The sequence below is a fragment of the Syngnathus scovelli genome, chromosome 8, assembly GCF_024217435.2.
Source record: "Syngnathus scovelli strain Florida chromosome 8, RoL_Ssco_1.2, whole genome shotgun sequence".
Taxonomy (NCBI): Eukaryota; Metazoa; Chordata; class Actinopteri; order Syngnathiformes; family Syngnathidae; genus Syngnathus; species Syngnathus scovelli.
Window position 1 is genome coordinate 4,748,749 of NC_090854.1, and position 22,608 is coordinate 4,771,356.

The following is a 22,608-nucleotide window of genomic DNA, read 5'->3' on the forward strand; positions in this document are numbered from 1 at the left end:
AAAGTGCTCTTGGCAGCTAGAGAGTGCCGCGTTGACCAATGCGCATGAAGAAATAACCACCTGCAACGTTTGGTTTAGGTTTTTAGGTGCATTTTTAATTTTATTGCTTAAATCGCATTTTCTCGACGAGCTGAGCACGTTTTCTGAAATGTGCTCCTCCCGTCACTCTGGTTGGGTGCGCATAGTAAAAAGTGCTCTTGGCAGCTAGAGAGTGCCGCGTTGACTGCTGCATATGAAGAAATAACCACCTGCAACGTTTGGTTTAGGTTTTAGGTGCATTTTTAATTTTATTGCTTAAATCTCATTTTCTCGACGAGCTGAGCACGTTTTCTGAAATGTGCTCCTCCCGTCACTCTGGTTGGGTGCGCATAGTAAAAAGTGCTCTTGGCAGCTAGAGAGTGCCGCGTTGACTGCTGCGCATGAAGAAATAACCACCTGCAACGTTTGGTTTAGGTTTTGGGTGCATTTTTAATTCTATTGCTTAAATCGCATTTTCTCGTCGAGCTGAGCACGTTTTCTGAAATGCGCTCCTCCCGTCACTCTGGTTGGGTGCGCATAGTAAAAAGTGCTCTTGGCAGCTAGAGAGTGCCGCGTTGACCACTGCGCATGAAGAAATAACCACCTGCAACGTTTGGTTTAGGTTTTGGGTGCATTTTTAATTTTATTGCTTAAATCGCATTTTCTCGACGAGCTGAGCACGTTTTCTGAAATGTGCTCCTCCCGTCACTCTGGTTGGGTGCGCATAGTAAAAAGTGCTCTTGGCAGCTAGAGAGTGCCGCGTTGACCACTGCGCATGAAGAAATAACCACCTGCAACTTTTGGTTTGGGTTTTAGGTGCATTTTTAATTTTATTGCTTAAATTGCATTTACTCGACGAGCTGAGCACGTTTTCTGAAATGTGCTCCTCCCGTCACTCTGGTTGGGTGCGCATAGTAAAAAAGTGCTCTTGGCAGCTAGAGAGTGCCGCGTTGACCACTGCGCATGAAGAAATAACCAACTGCAACGTTTGGTTTAGGTTTTGGGTGCATTTTTAATTTTATTGCTTAAATCGCATTTTCTCGACGAGCCGAGCACGTTTTCTGAAATGTGCTCCTCACGTCACTCTGGTTGGGTGCGCATAGTAAAAAGTGCTCTTGGCAGCTAGAGAGTGCCGCGTTGACCACTGCGCATGAAGAAATATCCACTTGCAACGTTTGGTTTAGGTTTTAGGTGCATTTTTTATTTTATTGCTTAAATCGCATTTTCTCGACGAGCTGAGCACGTTTTCTGAAATGTGCTCCTCCCGTCACTCTGGTTGGGTGCGCATAGTAAAAAGTGCTCTTGGCAGCTAGAGAGTGCCGCGTTGACTGCTGCATATGAAGAAATAACCACCTGAAACGTTTGGTTTAGGTTTTGGGTGCATTTTTAATTTTATTGCTTAAATCGCATTTTCTCGACGAGCTGAGCACGTTTTCTGAAATGTGCTCCTCCCGTCACTCTGGTTGGGTGCGCATAGTAAAAAGTGCTCTTGGCAGCTAGAGAGTGCCGCGTTGACCACTGCACATGAAGAAATAACCACCTGCAACGTTTGGTTTAGGTTTCGGGTGCATTTTTAATTTTATTGCTTAAATCGCATTTTCTCGACGAGCTGAGCACGTTTTCTGAAATGCGCTCCTCCCGTCACTCTGGTTGGGTGTGCATAGTAAAAAGTGCTCTTGGCAGCTAGAGAGTGCCGCGTTGACCACTGCACATGAAGAAATGACCATCTGCAACGTTTGGTTTAGGTTTTGGGTGCATTTTTAATTTTATTGCTTAAATCGCATTTTCTCGACGAGCTGAGCACGTTTTCTGGAATGTGCTCCTCCCGTCACTCTGGTTGGGTGCGCATAGTAAAAAGTGCTCTTGGCAGCTAGAGAGTGCCGCGTTGACCACTGCGCATGAAGAAATAACCACCTGCAACGTTTGGTTTAGGTTTTGGGTGCATTTTTAATTTTATTGCTTAAATCGCATTTACTCGACGAGCTGAGCACGTTTTCTGAAATGTGCTCCTCCCGTCACTCTGGTTGGGTGCGCATAGTAAAAAGTGCTCTTGGCAGCTAGAGAGTGCCGCGTTGACTGCTGCGCACGAAGAAATAACCACCTGCAACGTTTGGTTTAGGTTTTAGGTGCATTTTTAATTTTATTGCTTAAATCGCATTTTCTCGACGAGCTCAGCTCGTTTTCTGGAATGTGCTCCTCCCGTCACTCTGGTTGGGTGTGTATAGTAAAAAGTGCTCTTGGCAGCTAGAGAGTGCCGCGTTGACCGCTGCGCATGAATAAATGACCATCTGCAGCGTTTGGTTTAGGTTTTAGGTGCATTTTTAATTTTATTGCTTAAATCGCATTTTCTCGACGAGCTGAGCACGTTTTCTGAAATGTGCTCCTCCCGTCACTCTGGTTGGGTGCGCATAGTAAAAAGTGCTCTTGGCAGCTAGAGAGTGCCGCGTTGACCACTGCGCATGAAGAAATGACCATCTGCAACGTTTGGTTTAGGTTTTGGGTGCATTTTTAATTTTATTGCTTAAATCGCATTTTCTGGACGAGCTGAGCACGTTTTCTGAAATGTGCTCCTCCCGTCACTCTGGTTGGGTGCGCATAGTAAAAAGTGCTCTTGGCAGCTAGAGAGTGCCGCGTTGACCACTGCGCATGAAGAAATAACCACCTGCAACGTTTGGTTTAGGTTTTGGGTGCATTTGTAATTTTATTGCTTAAATTGCATTTACTCGACGAGCTGAGCACGTTTTCTGAAATGTGCTCCTCCCGTCACTCTGGTTGGGTGCGCATAGTAAAAAGTGCTCTTGGCAGCTAGAGAGTGCCGCCTTGACTGCTGCGCATGAAGAAATAACCACCTGCAACGTTTGGTTTAGGTTTTTAGGTGCATTTTTAATTTTATTGCTTAAATCGCATTTTCTCGACGAGCTGAGCACGTTTTCTGAAATGTGCTCCTCCCGTCACTCTGGTTGGGTGCGCATAGTAAAAAGTGCGCTTGGCAGCTAGAGAGTGCCGCGTTGACCACTGCGCATGAAGAAATAACCACCTGCAACGTTTGGTTTAGGTTTTGGGTGCATTTTTAATTTTATTGCTTAAATCGCATTTTCTCGACGAGTTGAGCACGTTTTCTGAAATGTGCTCCTCACGTCACTCTGGTTGGGTGCACATAGTAAAAAGTGCTCTTGGCAGCTAGAGAGTGCCGCGTTGACCAATGCGCATGAAGAAATAACCACCTGCAACGTTTGGTTTAGGTTTTTAGGTGCATTTTTAATTTTATTGCTTAAATCGCATTTTCTCGACGAGCTGAGCACGTTTTCTGAAATGTGCTCCTCCCGTCACTCTGGTTGGGTGCGCATAGTAAAAAGTGCTCTTGGCAGCTAGAGAGTGCCGTGTTGACTGCTGCGCATGAAGAAATAACCACCTGCAACTTTTGGTTTAGGTTTTAGGTGCATTTTTCATTTTATTGCTTAAATCGCATTTTCTCGACGAGCTGAGCACGTTTTCTGAAATGCGCTCCTCCCGTCACTCTGGTTGGGTGCGCATAGTAAAAAGTGCTCTTGGCAGCTAGAGAGTGCCGCGTTGACCACTGCGCATGAAGAAATAACCACCTGCAAGGTTTGGTTTAGGTTTTGGGTGCATTTTTAATTTTATTGCTTAAATCGCATTGTCTGGACGAGCTGAGCACGTTTTCTGAAATGTGCTCCTCCCGTCAATCTGGTTGGGTGTGCATAGTAAAAAGTGCTCTTGGCAGCTCGAGAGTGCCGCGTTGACCACTGCGCATAAAGAAATAACCACCTGCAACGTTTGGTTTAGGTTTTTAGGTGCATTTTTAATTTTATTGCTTAAATCGCATTTTCTCGACGAGCTGAGCACGTTTTCTGAAATGCGCTCCTCCCGTCACTCTGGTTGGGTGTGCATAGTAAAAAGTGCTCTTGGCAGCTAGAGAGTGCCGCGTTGACCACTGCGCATGAAGAAATGACCATCTGCAACGTTTGGTTTAGGTTTTAGGTGCATTTTTAATTTTATTGCTTAAATCGCATTTTCTGGACGAGCTAAGCACGTTTTCTGAAATGTGCTCCTCCCGTCACTCTGGTTGGGTGCGCATAGTAAAAAGTGCTCTTGGAAGCTAGAGATCCGCGTTGACCACTGCACATGAAGAAATAACCACCTGCAACATTTGGTTTAGGTTTTGGGTGCATTTTTAATTTTATTGCTTAAATCGCATTTTCTCGACGAGCTGAGCACGTTTTCTGAAATGTGCTCCTCCCGTCACTCTGGTTGGGTGCGCATAGTAAAAAGTGCTCTTGGCAGCTAGAGAGTGCCGCGTTGACCACTGCGCATGAAGAAATAACCACCTGCAACGTTTGGTTTAGGTTTTGGGTGCATTTTTAATTTTATTGCCTAAATCGCATTTTCTCGTCGAGCTGAGCACGTTTTCTGAAATGCGCTCCTCCCGTCACTCTGGTTGGGTGTGCATAGTAAAAAGTGCTCTTGGCAGCTAGAGAGTGCCGCGTTGACCACTGCGCATGAAGAAATGAACATCTGCAACGTTTGGTTTAGGTTTTGGGTGCATTTTTAATTTTATTGCTTAAATCGCATTTTCTCGACGAGCTGAGCACGTTTTCTGAAATGTGCTCCTCCCGTCACTCTGGTTGGGTGCGCATAGTAAAAAGTGCTCTTGGCAGCTAGAGAGTGCCGCGTTGACCACTGCGCATGAAAAAATAACCACCTGCAACGTTTGCTTTAGGTTTTAGGTGCATTTTTAATTTTATTGCTTAAATCGCATTTTCTCGAGCTGAGCACGTTTTCTGAAATGTGCTCCTCCCGTCACTCTGGTTGGGTGCGCATAGTAAAAAGTGCTCTTGGAAGCTAGAGAGTGCCGCGTTGACCGCTGCGCATGAAGAAATAACCACCTGCAACGTTTGGTTTAGGTTTTAGGTGCATTTTTAATTTTATTGCTTAAATCGCATTTTCTCGACGAGCTGAGCACGTTTTCTGAAATGTGCTCCTCCCGTCACTCTGGTTGGGTGCGCATAATAAAAAGTGTTCTTGGCAGCTAGAGAGTGCCGCGTTGACTGCTGCGCACGAAGAAATAACCACCTGCAACGTTTGGTTTAGGTTTTGGGTGCATTTTTAATTTTATTGCTTAAATTGCATTTTCTCGACGAGCTGAGCACGTTTTCTGAAATGTGCTCCTCCCGTCACTCTGGTTGGGTGCGCATAGTAAAAAGTGCTCTTGGCAGCTAGAGAGTGCCGCGTTGACTGCTGCATATGAAGAAATAACCACCTGCAACGTTTGGTTTAGGTTTAGGGTGCATTTTTAATTTTATTGCTTAAATCGCATTTTCTCAACGAGCTGAGCACGTTTTCTGAAATGTGCTCCTCCCGTCACTCTGGTTGGGTGCGCATAGTAAAAAGTGCTCTTGGCAGCTAGAGAGTGCCGCGTTGACCACTGCGCATGAAGAAATGACCATCTGCAACGTTTGGTTTAGGTTTTGGGTGCATTTTTAATTTTATTGCTTAAATCGCATTTTCTCGACGAGCTGAGCACGTTTTCTGGAATGTGCTCCTCCCGTCACTCTGGTTGGGTGCGCATAGTAAAAAGTGCTCTTGGCAGCTAGAGAGTGCCGCGTTGACCACTGCACATGAAGAAATGACCATCTGCAACGTTTGGTTTAGGTTTTGGGTGCATTTTTAATTTTATTGCTTAAATCGCATTTTCTCGACGAGCTGAGCACGTTTTCTGAAATGTGCTCCTCCCGTCACTCTGGTTGGGTGCGCATAGTAAAAAGTGCTCTTGGCAGCTAGAGAGTGCCGCGTTGACTGCTGCATATGAAGAAATAACCACCTGCAACGTTTGGTTTAGGTTTTGGGTGCATTTTTAATTTTATTGCTTAAATCGCATTTTCTCGACGAGCTGAGCACGTTTTCTGAAATGTGCTCCTCCCGTCACTCTGGTTGGGTGCGCATAGTAAAAAGTGCTCTTGGCAGCTAGAGAGTGCCGCGTTGACCACTGCGCATGAAGAAATAACCACCTGCAACGTTTGGTTTAGGTTTTGGGTGCATTTTTAATTTTATTGCTTAAATCGCATTTTCTCGACGAGCTGAGCACGTTTTCTGAAATGCGCTCCTCCCGTCACTCTGGTTGGGTGTGCATAGTAAAAAGTGCTCTTGGCAGCTAGAGAGTGCCGCGTTGACCACTGCACATGAAGAAATAACCATCTGCAACGTTTGGTTTAGGTTTTGGGTGCATTTTTAATTTTATTGCTTAAATCGCATTTTCTCGACGAGCTGAGCACGTTTTCTGGAATGTGCTCCTCCCGTCACTCTGGTTGGGTGCGCATAGTAAAAAGTGCTCTTGGCAGCTAGAGAGTGCCACGTTGACCACTGCGCATGAAGAAACAACAACCTGCAACGTTTGGTTTAGGTTTTAGGTGCATTTTTAATTGTACGGCTTAAATGGCATTTTCTCGACGAGCTGAGCACATTTTCTGAAATGTGCTCCTCCCGTCACTCTGGTTGGGTGCGCATAGTAAAAAGTGCTCTTGGCAGCTAGAGAGTGCCGCGTTGACCACTGCGCATGAAGAAATAACCACCTGCAACGTTTGGTTTAGGTTTTGGGTGCATTTTTAATTTTATTGCTTAAATCGCATTTTCTCGACGAGCTGAGCACGTTTTCTGGAATGTGCTCCTCCCGTCACTCTGGTTGGGTGCGCATAGTAAAAAGTGCTCTTGGCAGCTAGAGAGTGCCGCGTTGACCACTGCGCATGAAGAAATAACCACCTGCAACGTTTGGTTTAGGTTTTGGGTGCATTTTTAATTTTATTGCTTAAATCGCATTTTCTCGACGAGCTGAGCACGTTTTCTGAAATGCGCTCCTCCCGTCACTGTGGTTGGGTGTGCATAGTAAAAAGTGCTCTTGGCAGCTAGAGAGTGCCGCGTTGACCACTGCACATGAAGAAATGACCATCTGCAACGTTTGGTTTAGGTTTTGGGTGCATTTTTAATTTGATTGCTTTAATCGCATTTTCTCGACGAGCTGAGCACGTTTTCTGAAATGTGCTCCTCCCGTCACTCTGGTTGGGTGCGCATAGTAAAAAGTGCTCTTGGCAGCTAAAGAGTGCCGTGTTGACTGCTGCGCATGAAGAAATAACCACCTGCAACTTTTGGTTTAGGTTTTAGGTGCATTTTTAATTTTATTGCTTAAATCGCATTTTCTCGACGAGCTGAGCACGTTTTCTGGAATGTGCTCCTCCCGTCACTCTGGTTGGGTGCGCATAGTAAAAAGTGCTCTTGGCAGCTAGAGAGTGCCGCGTTGACTGCTGCGCATGAAGAAATAACCACCTGCAACGTTTGGTTTAGGTTTTGGGTGCATTTTTAATTTTATTGCTTAAATCGCATTTTCTCGACGAGCTGAGCACGTTTTCTGAAATGTGCTCCTCCCGTCACTCTGGTTGGGTGCGCATAGTAAAAAGTGCTCTTGGCAGCTAGAGAGTGCCGCGTTGACCACTTCGCATGAAGAAATAACCACCTGCAACGTTTGGTTTAGGTTTTAGGTGCATTTTAAATTTTATTGCTTAAATCGCATTTTCTCGACGAGCTGAGCACGTTTTCTGAAATGTGCTCCTCCCGTCACTCTGGTTGGGTGCGCATAGTAAAAAGTGCTCTTGGCAGCTAGAGAGTGCCGCGTTGACTGCTGCGCATGAAGAAATAACCACCTGCAACGTTTGGTTTAGGTTTTAGGTGCATTTTTAATTATTTTGCTTAAATCGCATTTTCTCGACGAGCTGAGCACGTTTTCTGAAATGTGCTCCTCCCGTCACTCTGGTTGGGTGCGCATAGTAAAAAATGCTCTTGGCAGCTAGAGAGTGCCGCGTTGACTGCTGCATATGAAGAAATAACCACCTGCAACGTTTGGTTTAGGTTTTAGGTGCATTTTTAATTTTATTGCTTAAATCGCATTTTCTCGACGAGCTGAGCACGTTTTCTGAAATGTGCTCCTCCCGTCACTCTGGTTGGGTGCGCATAGTAAAAAGTGCTCTTGGCAGCTAGAAAGACCGCGTTGACTGGGGCGCATGAAGAAATAACCACCTGCAACGTTTGGTTTAGGTTTTAGGTGCATTTTTAATTTTATTGCTTAAATCGCATTTTCTCGACGAGCTGAGCACGTTTTCTGAAATGTGCTCCTCCCGTCACTCTGGTTGGGTGCGCATAGTAAAAAGTGCTCTTGGCAGCTAGAGAGTGCCGCGTTGACCACTGCGCATGAAGAAATAACCACCTGCAACGTTTGGTTTAGGTTTTGGGTGCATTTTTAATTTTATTGCTTGAATCGCATTTTCTCGTCGAGCTGAGCACGTTTTCTAAAATGCGCTCCTCCCGTCACTCTGGTTGGGTGTGCATAGTAAAAAGTGCTCTTGGCAGCTAGAGAGTGCCGCGTTGACCACTGCGCATGAAGAAATGACCATCTGCAACGTTTGGTTTAGGTTTTAGGTGCATTTTTAATTTTATTGCTTAAATCGCATTTTCTGGACGAGCTGAGCACGTTTTCTGAAATGTGCTCCTCCCGTCACTCTGGTTGGGTGCGCATAGTAAAAACTGCTCTTGGCAGCTAGAGAGTGCCGCGTTGACCACTGCGCATGAAGAAATAACCACCTGCAACGTTTGGTTTAGGTTTTGGGTGCATTTTTAATTTTATTGCTTAAATCGCATTTTCTCGACGAGCTGAGCACGTTTTCTGAAATGTGCTCCTCCCGTCACTCTGGTTGGGTGCGCATAGTAAAAAGTGCTCTTGGCAGCTAGAGAGTGCCGCGTTGACCACTGCGCATGAAGAAATAACCACCTGCAACGTTTGGTTTAGGTTTTGGGTGCATTTTTAATTTTATTGCTTAAATCGCATTTTCTCGTCGAGCTGAGCACGTTTTCTGAAATGCGCTCCTCCCGTCACTCTGGTTGGGTGCGCATAGTAAAAAGTGCTCTTGGCAGCTAGAGAGTGCCGCGTTGACCACTGCGCATGAAGAAATAACCACCTGCAACGTTTTGTTTAGGTTTTGGGTGCATTTTTAATTGTATTGCTTAAATCGCATTGTCTGGACGAGCTGAGCACGTTTTCTGAAATGTGCTCCTCCCGTCACTCTGGTTGGGTGCGCATAGTAAAAAGTGCACTTGGCAGCTAGAGAGTGCCGCGTTGACCACTGCGCATGAAGAAATGACCATCTGCAACGTTTGGTTTAGGTTTTGGGTGCATTTTTAATTTTATTGCTTAAATCGCATTTTCTCGACGAGCTGAGCACGTTTTCTGGAACGTGCTCCTCCCGTCACTCTGGTTGGATGCGCATAGTAAAAAGTGCTCTTGGCAGCTAGAGAGTGCCGCGTTGACCACTGCGCATGAAGAAATGACCATCTGCAACGTTTGGTTTAGGTTTTAGGTGCATTTTTAATTTTATTGCTTAAATCGCATTTTCTGGACGAGCTGAGCACGTTTTCTGAAATGTGCTGCTCCCGTCACTCTGGTTGGGTGCGCATAGTAAAAAGTGCTCTTGGCAGCTAGAGAGTGCCGCGTTGACCACTGCGCATGAAGAAATAACCACCTGCAACGTTTGGTTTAGGTTTTGGGTGCATTTTTAATTTTATTGCTTAAATTGCATTTACTCGACGAGCTGAGCACGTTTTCTGAAATGTGCTCCTCCCGTCACTCTGGTTGGGTGCGCATAGTAAAAAGTGCTCTTGGCAGCTAGAGAGTGCCGCGTTGACTGCTGCATATGAAGAAATAACCACCTGCAACGTTCGGTTTAGGTTTTAGGTGCATTTTTTATTTTCTTGCTTATATAGCATTTTCTGGACGAGCTGAGCACGTTCTCTGAAATGTGCTCCTCCCGTCACTCTGGTTGGGTGCGCATAGTAAAAAGTGCTCTTGGCAGCTAGAGAGTGCCGCGTTGACCACTGCGCATGAAGAAATAACCACCTGCAACGTTTGGTTTAGGTTTTGGGTGCATTTTTTAATTTTATTGCTTAAATCGCATTTTCTCGACGAGCTGAGCACGTTTTCTGAAATGTGCTCCTCCCGTCACTCTGGTTGGGTGCGCATAGTAAAAAGTGCTCTTGGCAGCTAGAGAGTGCCGCGTTGACTGCTGCGCATGAAGAAATAACCACCTGCAACGTTTGGTTTAGGTTTTAGGTGCATTTTTAATTATTTTGCTTAAATCGCATTTTCTCGACGAGCTGAGCACGTTTTCTGAAATGTGCTCCTCCCGTCACTCTGGTTGGGTGCGCATAGTAAAAAATGCTCTTGGCAGCTAGAGAGTGCCGCGTTGACTGCTGCATATGAAGAAATAACCACCTGCAACGTTTGGTTTAGGTTTTAGGTGCATTTTTAATTTTATTGCTTAAATCGCATTTTCTCGACGAGCTGAGCACGTTTTCTGAAATGTGCTCCTCCCGTCACTCTGGTTGGGTGCGCATAGTAAAAAGTGCTCTTGGCAGCTAGAAAGTGCCGCGTTGACTGCTGCGCATGAAGAAATAACCACCTGCAACGTTTGGTTTAGGTTTTAGGTGCATTTTTAATTTTATTGCTTAAATCGCATTTTCTCGACGAGCTGAGCACGTTTTCTGAAATGTGCTCCTCCCGTCACTCTGGTTGGGTGCGCATAGTAAAAAGTGCTCTTGGCAGCTAGAGAGTGCCGCGTTGACCACTGCGCATGAAGAAATAACCACCTGCAACGTTTGGTTTAGGTTTTGGGTGCATTTTTAATTTTATTGCTTGAATCGCATTTTCTCGTCGAGCTGAGCACGTTTTCTAAAATGCGCTCCTCCCGTCACTCTGGTTGGGTGTGCATAGTAAAAAGTGCTCTTGGCAGCTAGAGAGTGCCGCGTTGACCACTGCGCATGAAGAAATGACCATCTGCAACGTTTGGTTTAGGTTTTAGGTGCATTTTTAATTTTATTGCTTAAATCGCATTTTCTGGACGAGCTGAGCACGTTTTCTGAAATGTGCTCCTCCCGTCACTCTGGTTGGGTGCGCATAGTAAAAACTGCTCTTGGCAGCTAGAGAGTGCCGCGTTGACCACTGCGCATGAAGAAATAACCACCTGCAACGTTTGGTTTAGGTTTTGGGTGCATTTTTAATTTTATTGCTTAAATCGCATTTTCTCGACGAGCTGAGCACGTTTTCTGAAATGTGCTCCTCCCGTCACTCTGGTTGGGTGCGCATAGTAAAAAGTGCTCTTGGCAGCTAGAGAGTGCCGCGTTGACCACTGCGCATGAAGAAATAACCACCTGCAACGTTTGGTTTAGGTTTTGGGTGCATTTTTAATTTTATTGCTTAAATCGCATTTTCTCGTCGAGCTGAGCACGTTTTCTGAAATGCGCTCCTCCCGTCACTCTGGTTGGGTGCGCATAGTAAAAAGTGCTCTTGGCAGCTAGAGAGTGCCGCGTTGACCACTGCGCATGAAGAAATAACCACCTGCAACGTTTTGTTTAGGTTTTGGGTGCATTTTTAATTGTATTGCTTAAATCGCATTGTCTGGACGAGCTGAGCACGTTTTCTGAAATGTGCTCCTCCCGTCACTCTGGTTGGGTGCGCATAGTAAAAAGTGCACTTGGCAGCTAGAGAGTGCCGCGTTGACCACTGCGCATGAAGAAATGACCATCTGCAACGTTTGGTTTAGGTTTTGGGTGCATTTTTAATTTTATTGCTTAAATCGCATTTTCTCGACGAGCTGAGCACGTTTTCTGGAACGTGCTCCTCCCGTCACTCTGGTTGGATGCGCATAGTAAAAAGTGCTCTTGGCAGCTAGAGAGTGCCGCGTTGACCACTGCGCATGAAGAAATGACCATCTGCAACGTTTGGTTTAGGTTTTAGGTGCATTTTTAATTTTATTGCTTAAATCGCATTTTCTGGACGAGCTGAGCACGTTTTCTGAAATGTGCTGCTCCCGTCACTCTGGTTGGGTGCGCATAGTAAAAAGTGCTCTTGGCAGCTAGAGAGTGCCGCGTTGACCACTGCGCATGAAGAAATAACCACCTGCAACGTTTGGTTTAGGTTTTGGGTGCATTTTTAATTTTATTGCTTAAATTGCATTTACTCGACGAGCTGAGCACGTTTTCTGAAATGTGCTCCTCCCGTCACTCTGGTTGGGTGCGCATAGTAAAAAGTGCTCTTGGCAGCTAGAGAGTGCCGCGTTGACTGCTGCATATGAAGAAATAACCACCTGCAACGTTCGGTTTAGGTTTTAGGTGCATTTTTTATTTTCTTGCTTATATAGCATTTTCTGGACGAGCTGAGCACGTTCTCTGAAATGTGCTCCTCCCGTCACTCTGGTTGGGTGCGCATAGTAAAAAGTGCTCTTGGCAGCTAGAGAGTGCCGCGTTGACCACTGCGCATGAAGAAATAACCACCTGCAACGTTTGGTTTAGGTTTTGGGTGCATTTTTTAATTTTATTGCTTAAATCGCATTTTCTCGACGAGCTGAGCACGTTTTCTGAAATGTGCTCCTCCCGTCACTGTGGTTGGGTGCGCATAGTAAAAAGTGCTCTTGGCAGCTAAAGAGTGCCGCGTTGACCACTGCGCATGAAGAAATAACCACCTGCAACGTTTGGTTTAGGTTTTAGATGCATTTTTAATTTTATTGCTTAAATCGCATTTTCTCGACGAGCTGAGCACGTTTTCTGAAATGTGCTCCTCCCGTCACTCTGGTTGGGTGCGCATAGTAAAAAATGCTCTTGGCAGCTAGAGAGTGCCGCGTTGACCACTGCGCATGAAGAAATAACCACCTGCAACGTTTGGTTTAGGTTTAGGGTGCATTTTTAATTTTATTGCTTAAATCGCATTTTCTCGACGAGCTGAGCACGTTTTCTGAAATGTGCTCCTCCCGTCACTCTGGTTGGGTGTGCATAGTAAAAAGTGCTCTTGGCAGCTAGAGAGTGCCGCGTTGACCACTGCGCATGAAGAAATGACCATCTGCAACGTTTGGTTTAGGTTTTGGGTGCATTTTTAATTTTATTGCTTAAATCGCATTTTCTCGACGAGCTGAGCACGTTTTCTGAAATGTGCTCCTCCCGTCACTCTGGTTGGGTGCGCATAGTAAAAAGTGCTCTTGGCAGCTAGAGAGTGCCGCGTTGACCACTTCGCATGAAGAAATAACTACCTGCAACGTTTGGTTTAGGTTTTAGGTGCATTTTAAATTTTATTGCTTAAATCGCATTTTCTCGACGAGCTGAGCACGTTTTCTGAAATGTGCTCCTCCCGTCACTCTGGTTGGGTGCGCATAGTAAAAAGTGCTCTTGGCAGCTAGAGAGTGCCGCGTTGACTGCTGCGCATGAAGAAATAACCACCTGCAACGTTTGGTTTAGGTTTTAGGTGCATTTTTAATTATTTTGCTTAAATCGCATTTTCTCGACGAGCTGAGCACGTTTTCTGAAATGTGCTCCTCCCGTCACTCTGGTTGGGTGCGCATAGTAAAAAGTGCTCTTGGCAGCTAGAGAGTGCCGCGTTGACTGCTGCGCACGAAGAAATAACCACCTGCAACGTTTGGTTTAGGTTTTAGGTGCATTTTTAATTTTATTGCTTAAATCGCATTTTCTCGACGAGCTGAGCACGTTTTCTGAAATGTGCTCCTCCCGTCACTCTGGTTGGGTGCGCATAGTAAAAAGTGCTCTTGGCAGCTAGAGAGTGCCGCGTTGACCACTGCGCATGAGAAAATGACCATCTGCAACGTTTGATTTAGGTTTTAGGTGCATTTTTAATTTTATTGCTTAAATAGCATTTTCTGGACGAGCTGAGCACGTTTTCTGAAATGTGCTCCTCCCGTCACTCTGGTTGGGTTCGCATAGTAAAAAGTGCTCTTGGCAGCTAGAGAATGCCGCGTTGACCACTGCGCATGAAGAAATAACCACCTGCAACGTTAGGTTTAGGTTTTGCGTGCATTTTTAATTTTATTGCTTAAATCTCATTTTCTCGACGAGCTGAGCACGTTTTCTGAAATGTGCTCCTCCCGTCACTCTGGTTGGGTGCGCTTAGTAAAAAGTACTCTTGGCAGCTAGAGAGTGCCGCGTTGACCACTGCGCATGAAGAAATAACCACCTGCAAAGTTTGGTTTAGGTTTTGGGTGCATTTTTAATTTTATTGCTTAAATCGCATTTTCTCGTCGAGCTGAGCACGTTTTCTGAAATATGCTCCTCCCGTCACTCTTGTTGGGTGTGCATAGTAAAAAGTGCTCTTGGCAGCTAGAGAGTGCCGCGTTGATCACTGCGCATGAAGAAATGACCATCTGCAACGTTTGGTTTAGGTTTTGGGTGCATTTTTAATTTTATTGCTTAAATCGCATTTTCTTGACGAGCTGAGCACGTTTTCTGAAATGTGCTCCTCCCGTCACTCTGGTTGGGTGCGCATAGTAAAAAGTGCTCTTGGCAGCTAGAGAGTGCCGCGTTGACCACTGCGCATGAAGAAATAACCACCTGCAACGTTTGGTTTAGGTTTTAGGTGCATTTTTAATTTTATTGCGTAAATCGCATTTTCTCGACGAGCTGAGCACGTTTTCTGAAATGTGCTCCTCCCGTCACTCTGGTTGGGTGTGCATAGTAAAAAGTGCTCTTGGCAGCTAGAGAGTGCCGCGTTGACCACTGCGCATGAAGAAATGACCATCTGCAGCGTTTGGTTTAGGTTTTAGGTGCATTTTTAATTTTATTGCTTAAATCGCATTTTCTCGACGAGCTGAGCACGTTTTGTGAAATGTGCTCCTCCCGTCACTCTGGTTGGGTGCGCATAGTAAAAAGTGCTCTTGGCAGCTAGAGAGTGCCGCGAGGACCACTGCGCATAAAGAAATAACCACCTGCAACGTTTGGTTTAGGTTTTAGGTGCATTTTTAATTTTATTAGTTAAATCGCATTTTCTCGACGAGCTGAGCACGTTTTCTGAAATGTGCTCCTCCCGTCACACTGGTTGGGTGCGCATAGTAAAAAGTGCTCTTGGCAGCTAGAGAGTGCCGCATTGACCACTGCGCATGAAGAAATGACCATCTGCAACGTTTGGTTTAGGTTTTAGGTGCATTTTTTATTTTATTGCTTAAATAACATTTTCTGGACGAGCTGAGCACGTTTTCTGAAATGTGCTCCTCCCGTCACTCTGGTTGGGTGCGCATAGTAAAAAGTGCTCTTGGCAGCTAGAGAGTGCCGCGTTGACCACTGCGCATGAAGAAATAACCACCTGCAACGTTTGGTTTAGGTTTTGGGTGCATTTTTAATTTTATTGCTTAAATCGCATTTTCTCGACGAGCTGAGCACGTTTTCTGAAATGTGCTCCTCCCGTCACTCTGGTTGGGTGCGCATAGTAAAAAGTGCTCTTGGCAGCTAGAGAGTGCCGCGTTGACCACTGCGCATGAACAAATAACCACCTGCAACGTTTGGTTTAGGTTTTGGGTGCATTTTTAATTTTATTGCTTAATTCGCATTTTCTCGTCAAGCTGAGCACGTTTTCTAAAATGCGCTCCTCCCGTCACTCTGGTTGGGTGTGCATAGTAAAAAGTGCTCTTGGCAGCTAGAGAGTGCCGCGTTGACCACTGCGCATGAAGAAATGACCATCTGCAACGTTTGGTTTAGGTTTTAGGTGCATTTTTAATTTTATTGCTTAAATCGCATTTTCTGGACGAGCTGAGCACGTTTTCTGAAATGTGCTCCTCCCGTCACTCTGGTTGGGTGCGCATAGTAAAAAGTGCTCTTGGCAGCTAGAGAGTGCCGCGTTGCCCACTGCGCATGAAGAAATAACCACCTGCAACGTTTGGTTTAGGTTTTGGGTGCATTTTTAATTTTATTGCTTAAATCGCATTTTCTCGACGAGCTGAGCACGTTTTCTGAAATGTGCTCCTCCCGTCACTCTGGTTGGGTGCGCATAGTAAAAAGTGCTCTTGGCAGCTAGAGAGTGCCGCGTTGACCACTGCGCATGAAGAAATAACCACCTGCAACGTTTGGTTTAGGTTTTGGGTGCATTTTTAATTTTATTGCTTAAATCGCATTTTCTCGTCGAGCTGAGCACGTTTTCTGAAATGCGCTCCTCCCGTCTCTCTGGTTGGGTGTGCATAGTAAAAAGTGCTCTTGGCAGCTAGAGAGTGCCGCGTTGACCACTGCGCATTAAGAAATGACCATCTGCAACGTTTGGTTTAGGTTTTGTGTGCATTTTTAATTTTATTGCTTAAATCGCATTTTCTCGACGAGCTGAGCACGTTTTCTGAAATGTGCTCCTCCCGTCACTCTGGTTGGTTGCGCATAGTAAAAAATGCTCTTGGCAGCTAGAGAGTGCCGCGTTGACCACTGCGCATGAAGAAATAACCACCTTCAACGTTTGGTTTAATGTTTTGGGTGCATTTTTAATTTTATTGCTTAAATCGCATTTTCTCGACGAGCTGAGCACGTTTTCTGAAATGTGCTCCTCCCGTCACTCTGGTTGGGTGTGCATAGTAAAAAGTGCTCTTGGCAGCTAGAGAGTGCCGCGTTGACCACTGCGCATGAAGAAATAACCACCTGCAACGTTTGGTTTAGGTTTTGGGTGCATTTTTAATTTTATTGCTTAAATCGCATTTTCTCGACGAGCTGAGCACGTTTTCTGAAATGCACTCCTCCCGTCACTCTGGTTGGGTGCGCATAGTAAAAAGTGCTCTTGGCAGCTAGAGAGTGCCGCGTTGACCACTGCGCATGAAGAAATAACCACCTGCAACGTTTGGTTTAGGTTTTGGGTGCATTTTTAATTTTATTGCTTAAATCGCATTTTCTCGTCGAGCTGAGCACGTTTTCTGAAATGCGCTCCTCCCGTCACTCTGGTCGGGTGTGCATAGTAAAAAGTGCTCTTGGCAGCTAGAGAGTGCCGCGTTGACCACTGCGCATGAAGAAATGACCATCTGCAACGTTTGGTTTCGGTTTTGGGTGCATTTTTAATTTTATTGCTTAAATCGCATTTTCTCGACGAGTTGAGCACGTTTTCTGAAATGCGCTCCTCCCGTCTCTCTGGTTGGGTGTGCATAGTAAAAAGTGCTCTTGGCAGCTAGAGAGTGCCGCGTTGACCACTGCGCATGAAGAAATGACCATCTGCAACGTTTGGTTTAGGTTTTAGGTGCATTTTTAATTTTATTGCTTAAATCGCATTTTCTGGACGAGCTGAGCACGTTTTCTGAAATGTGCTCCTCCCGTCACTCTGGTTGGGTGCACATAGTAAAAAGTGCTCTTGGCAGCTAGAGAGTGCCGCGTTGACCAATGCGCATGAAGAAATAACCACCTGCAACGTTTGGTTTAGGTTTTTAGGTGCATTTTTAATTTTATTGCTTAAATCGCATTTTCTCGACGAGCTGAGCACGTTTTCTGAAATGTGCTCCTCCCGTCACTCTGGTTGGGTGCGCATAGTAAAAAGTGCTCTTGGCAGCTAGAGAGTGCCGCGTTGACTGCTGCATATGAAGAAATAACCACCTGCAACGTTTGGTTTAGGTTTTAGGTGCATTTTTAATTTTATTGCTTAAATCGCATTTTCTCGACGAGCTGAGCACGTTTTCTGAAATGTGCTCCTCCCGTCACTCTGGTTGGGTGCGCATAGTAAAAAGTGCTCTTGGCAGCTAGAGAGTGCCGCGTTGACTGCTGCGCATGAAGAAATAACCACCTGCAACGTTTGGTTTAGGTTTTAGGTGCATTTTTAATTTTATTGCTTAAATCGCATTTTCTCGACGAGCTGAGCACGTTTTCTGAGATGTGCTCCTCCCGTCACTCTGGTTGGGTGCGCATAGTAAAAAGTGCTCTTGGCAGCTAGAGAGTGCCGCGTTGACCACTGCGCATGAAGAAATAACCACCTGCAACGTTTGGTTTAGGTTTTGGGTGCATTTTTAATTTTATTGCTTAAATCGCATTTTCTCTTCGAGCTGAGCACGTTTTCTAAAATGCGCTCTTCCCGTCACTCTGGTTGGGTGTGCATAGTAAAAAGTGCTCTTGGCAGCTAGAGAGTGCCGCGTTGACCACTGCGCATGAAGAAATGACCATCTGCAACGTTTGGTTTAGGTTTTAGGTGCATTTTTAATTTTATTGCTTTAATCGCATTTTCTGGACTAGCTGAGCACGTTTTCTGAAATGTGCTCCTCCCGTCACTCTGGTTGGGTGCGCATAGTAAAAAGTGCTCTTGGCAGCTAGAGAGTGCCGCGTTGACCACTGCGCATGAAGAAATAACCACCTGCAACGTTTGGTTTAGGTTTTGGGTGCATTTTTAATTTTATTGCTTAAATCGCATTTTCTCGACGAGCTGAGCACGTTTTCTGAAATGTGCTCCTCCCCTCACTCTGGTTGGGTGCGCATAGTAAAAAGTGCTCTTGGCAGCTAGAGAGTGCCGTGTTGACCACTGCGCATGAAGAAATAACCACCTGCAACGTTTGGTTTAGGTTTTGGGTGCATTTTTAATTTTATTGCTTAAATCGCATTTTCTCGTCGAGCTGAGCACGTTTTCTGAAATGCACTCCTCCCGTCTCTCTGGTTGGGTGTGCATCGTAAAAAGTGCTCTTGGCAGCTAGAGAGTGCCGCGTTGACCACTGCGCATGAAGAAATAACCACCTGCAACGTTTGGTTTAGGTTTTGGGTGCATTTCTAATTTTATTGCTTAAATCGCATTTTCTCGTCGAGCTGAGCACGTTTTCTGAAATATGCTCCTCCCGTCACTCTGGTTGGGTGTGCATAGTAAAAAGTGCTCTTGGCAGCTATAGAGTGCCGCGTTGACCACTGCGCATTAAGAAAAAACCACCTGCAACGTTTGGTTTAGGTTTTGGGTGCATTTTTAATTTTATTGCTTAAATCGCATTTTCTCAACGAGCTGAGCACGTTTTCTGAAATGTGCTCCTCCCGTCACTCTGGTTGGGTGCGCATACTAAAAAGTGCTCTTGGCAGCTAGAGAATGCCGCGTTGACCACTGCGCATGAAGAAATAAAAACCTGCAACGTTTGGTTTAGGTTTTGGGTGCATTTTTAATTTTATTGCTTAAATCGCATTTTCTCGACGAGCTGAGCACGTTTTCTGAAATGTGCTCCTCCCGTCACTCTGGTTGGGTGCGCATAGTAAAAAGTGCTCTTGGCAGCTAGAGAGTGCCGCGTTGACCACTGCGCATGAAGAAATGACCATCTGCAACGTTTGGTTTAGGTTTTGGGTGCATTTTTAATTTTATTGCTTAAATCGCATTTTCTCGACGAGCTGAGCACGTTTTCTGGAATGTGCTCCTCCCGTCACTCTGGTTAAGTGCGCATAGTAAAAAGTGCTCTTGGCAGCTAGAGAGTGCCGCGTTGACCACTGCATATGAAGAAATAACCACCTGCAACGTTTGGTATAGATTTTAGGTGCATTTTTAATTTTATTGCTTAAATCGCATTTTCTCGACGAGCTGAGCACGTTTTCTGAAATGTGCTCCTCCCGTCACTCTGGGTGGGTGCGCATAGTAAAAAGTGCTCTTGGCAGCTAGAGAGTGCCGCGTTGACCACTGCGCATGAAGAAATAACCACCTGCAACGTTTGGTTTAGGTTTTGGGTGCATTTTTAATTTTATTGCTTAAATCGCATTTTCTCGACGAGCTGAGCACGTTTTCTGAAATGTGCTCCTCCCGTCACTCTGGTTGGGTGCGCATAGTAAAAAGTGCTCTTGGCAGCTAGAGAGTGCCGCGTTGACCACTGCGCATGAAGAAATAACCACCTGCAACGTTTGGTTTAGGTTTTGGGTGCATTTTTAATTTTATTGCTTAAATCGCATTTTCTCGACGAGCTGAGCACGTTTTCTGAAATGCGCTCCTCCCGTCACTCTGGTTGGGTGTGCATAGTAAAAAGTGCTCTTGGCAGCTAGAGAGTGCCGCGTTGACCACTGCACATGAAGAAATGACCATCTGCAACGTTTGGTTTAGGTTTTGGGTGCATTTTTAATTTTATTGCTTAAATCGCATTTTCTCGACGAGCTGAGCACGTTTTCTGGAATGTGCTCCTCCCGTCACTCTGGTTGGGTGTGTATAGTAAAAAGTGCTCTTGGCAGCTAGAGAGTGCCGCGTTGACCACTGCGCAAGAAGAAATGACCATCTGCAGCGTTTGGTTTAGGTTTTAGGTGCATTTTTAATTTTATTGCTTGAATCGCATTTTCTCGACGAGCTTAGCACGTTTTCTGAAATGTGCTCCTCCCGTCACTCTGGTTGGGTGCGCATAGTAAAAAGTGCTCTTGGCAGCTAGAGAGTGCCGCGTTGACCACTGCGCATGAAGAAATAACCACCTACAACGTTTGGTTTAGGTTTTGGGTGCATTTTTAATTTTATTGCTTAAATCGCATTTTCTCGACGAGCTGAGCACGTTTTCTGAAATGCGCTCCTCCCGTCACTCTGGTTGGGTGCGCATAGTAAAAAGTGCTCTTGGCAGCTAGAGAGTGCCGCGTTAACCACTGCGCATGAAGAAATGACCATCTGCGACGTTTGGTTTCGGTTTTGGGTGCATTTTTAATTTTATTGCTTAAATCGCATTTTCTCGACGAGTTGAGCACGTTTTCTGAAATGCGCTCCTCCCGTCTCTCTGGTTGGGTGTGCATAGTAAAAAGTGCTCTTGGCAGCTAGAGATTGCCGCGTTGACCACTGCGCATGAAGAAATGACCATCTGCAACGTTTGGTTTAGGTTTTAGGTGCATTTTTAATTTTATTGCTTGAATCGCATTTTCTGGACGAGCTGAGCACGTTTTCTGAAATGTGCTCCTCCCGTCACTCTGGTTGGGTGCGCATAGTAAAAAGTGCTCTTGGCAGCTAGAGAGTGCCGCGTTGACCACTGCGCATGAAGAAATAACCACCTGCAACGTTTGGTTTAGGTTTTGGGTGCATTTTTAATTTTATTGCTTAAATTGCATTTACTCGACGAGCTGAGCACGTTTTCTGAAATGTGCTCCTCCCGTCACTCTGGTTGGGTGCGCATAGTAAAAAGTGCTCTTGGCAGCTAGAGAGTGCCGCGTTGACTGCTGCGCACGAAGAAATAACCACCTGCAACGTTTGGTTTAGGTTTTAGATGCATTTTTAATTTTATTGCTTAAATCGCATTTTCTCGACGAGCTGAGCACGTTTTCTGAAATGTGCTCATCCCGTCACTCTGGTTGGGTGCGCATAGTAAAAAGTGCTCTTGGCAGCTAGAGAGTGCCGCGTTGACCACTGCGCATGAAGAAATAACCACCTGCAACGTTTGGTTTAGGTTTTGTGTGCATTTTTAATTTTATTGCTTAAATCGCATTTTCTCGACGAGCTGAGCACGTTTTCTGAAATGTGCTCCTCCCGTCACTCTGGTTGGGTGCGCATAGTAAAAAGTGCTCTTGGCAGCTAGAGAGTGCCGCGTTGACCACTGCGCATGAAGAAATAACCACCTGCAACGTTTGGTTTAGGTTTTGGGTGCATTTTTAATTTTATTGCTTAAATCGCATTTTCTCGACGAGCTGAGCACGTTTTCTGAAATGCGCTCCTCCCGTCACTCTGGTTGGGTGTGCATAGTAAAAAGTGCTCTTGGCAGCTAGAGAGTGCCGCGTTGACTGCTGCGCATGAAGAAATAACTACCTAAAACGTTTGGTTTAGGTTTTGGGTGCATTTTTAATTTTATTGCTTAAATCGCATTTTCTCGACGAGCTGAGCACGTCTTCTGAAATGTGCTCCTCCCGTTACTCTGGTTGGGTGTGCATAGTAAAGAGTGCTCTTGGCAGCTAGAGAGTGCCGCGTTGACCACTGCGCATGAAGAAATGACCATCTGCAACGTTCGGTTTAGGTTTTAGGTGCGTTTTTTATTTTATTGCTTAAATCGCATTTTCTCGACGAGCTGAGCACGTTTTCTGAAATGTGCTCCTCCCGTCACTCTGGTTGGGTGCGCATAGTAAAAAGTGCTCTTGGCAGCTAGAGAGTGCCGCGTTGACCACTGCGCATGAAGAAATAACCACCTGCAACGTTTGGTTTAGGTTTTGGGTGCATTTTTAATTTTATTGCTTAAATTGCATTTACTCGACGAGCTGAGCACGTTTTCTGAAATGTGCTCCTCCCGTCACTCTGGTTGGGTGCGCATAGTAAAAAGTGCTCTTGGCGGCTAGAGAGTGCCACGTTGACCACTGCGCATGAAGAAATAACCACCTGCAACGTTTGGTTTAGGTTTTAGGTGCATTTTTAATTGTACGGCTTAAATGGCATTTTCTCGACGAGCTGAGCACATTTTCTGAAATGTGCTCCTCCCGTCACTCTGGTTGGGTGCGCATAGTAAAAAGTGCTCTTGGCAGCTAGAGAGTGCCGCGTTGACCACTGCGCATGAAGAAATAAGCACCTGCAACGTTTGGTTTAGGTTTTGGGTGCATTTTTAATTTTATTGCTTAAATCGTATTTTCTCGTCGAGCTGAGCACGTTTTCTAAAATGCGCTCCTCCCGTCACTCTGGTTGGGTGTGCATCGTAAAAAGTGCTCTTGGCAGCTAGAGAGTGCCGCGTTGACCACTGCGCATGAAGAAATAACCACCTGCAACGTTTGGTTTAGGTTTTGGGTGCATTTTTAATTGTATTGCTTAAATCGCATTTTCTCGTCGAGCTGAGCACGTTTTCTGAAATGCGCTCCTCCCGTCAC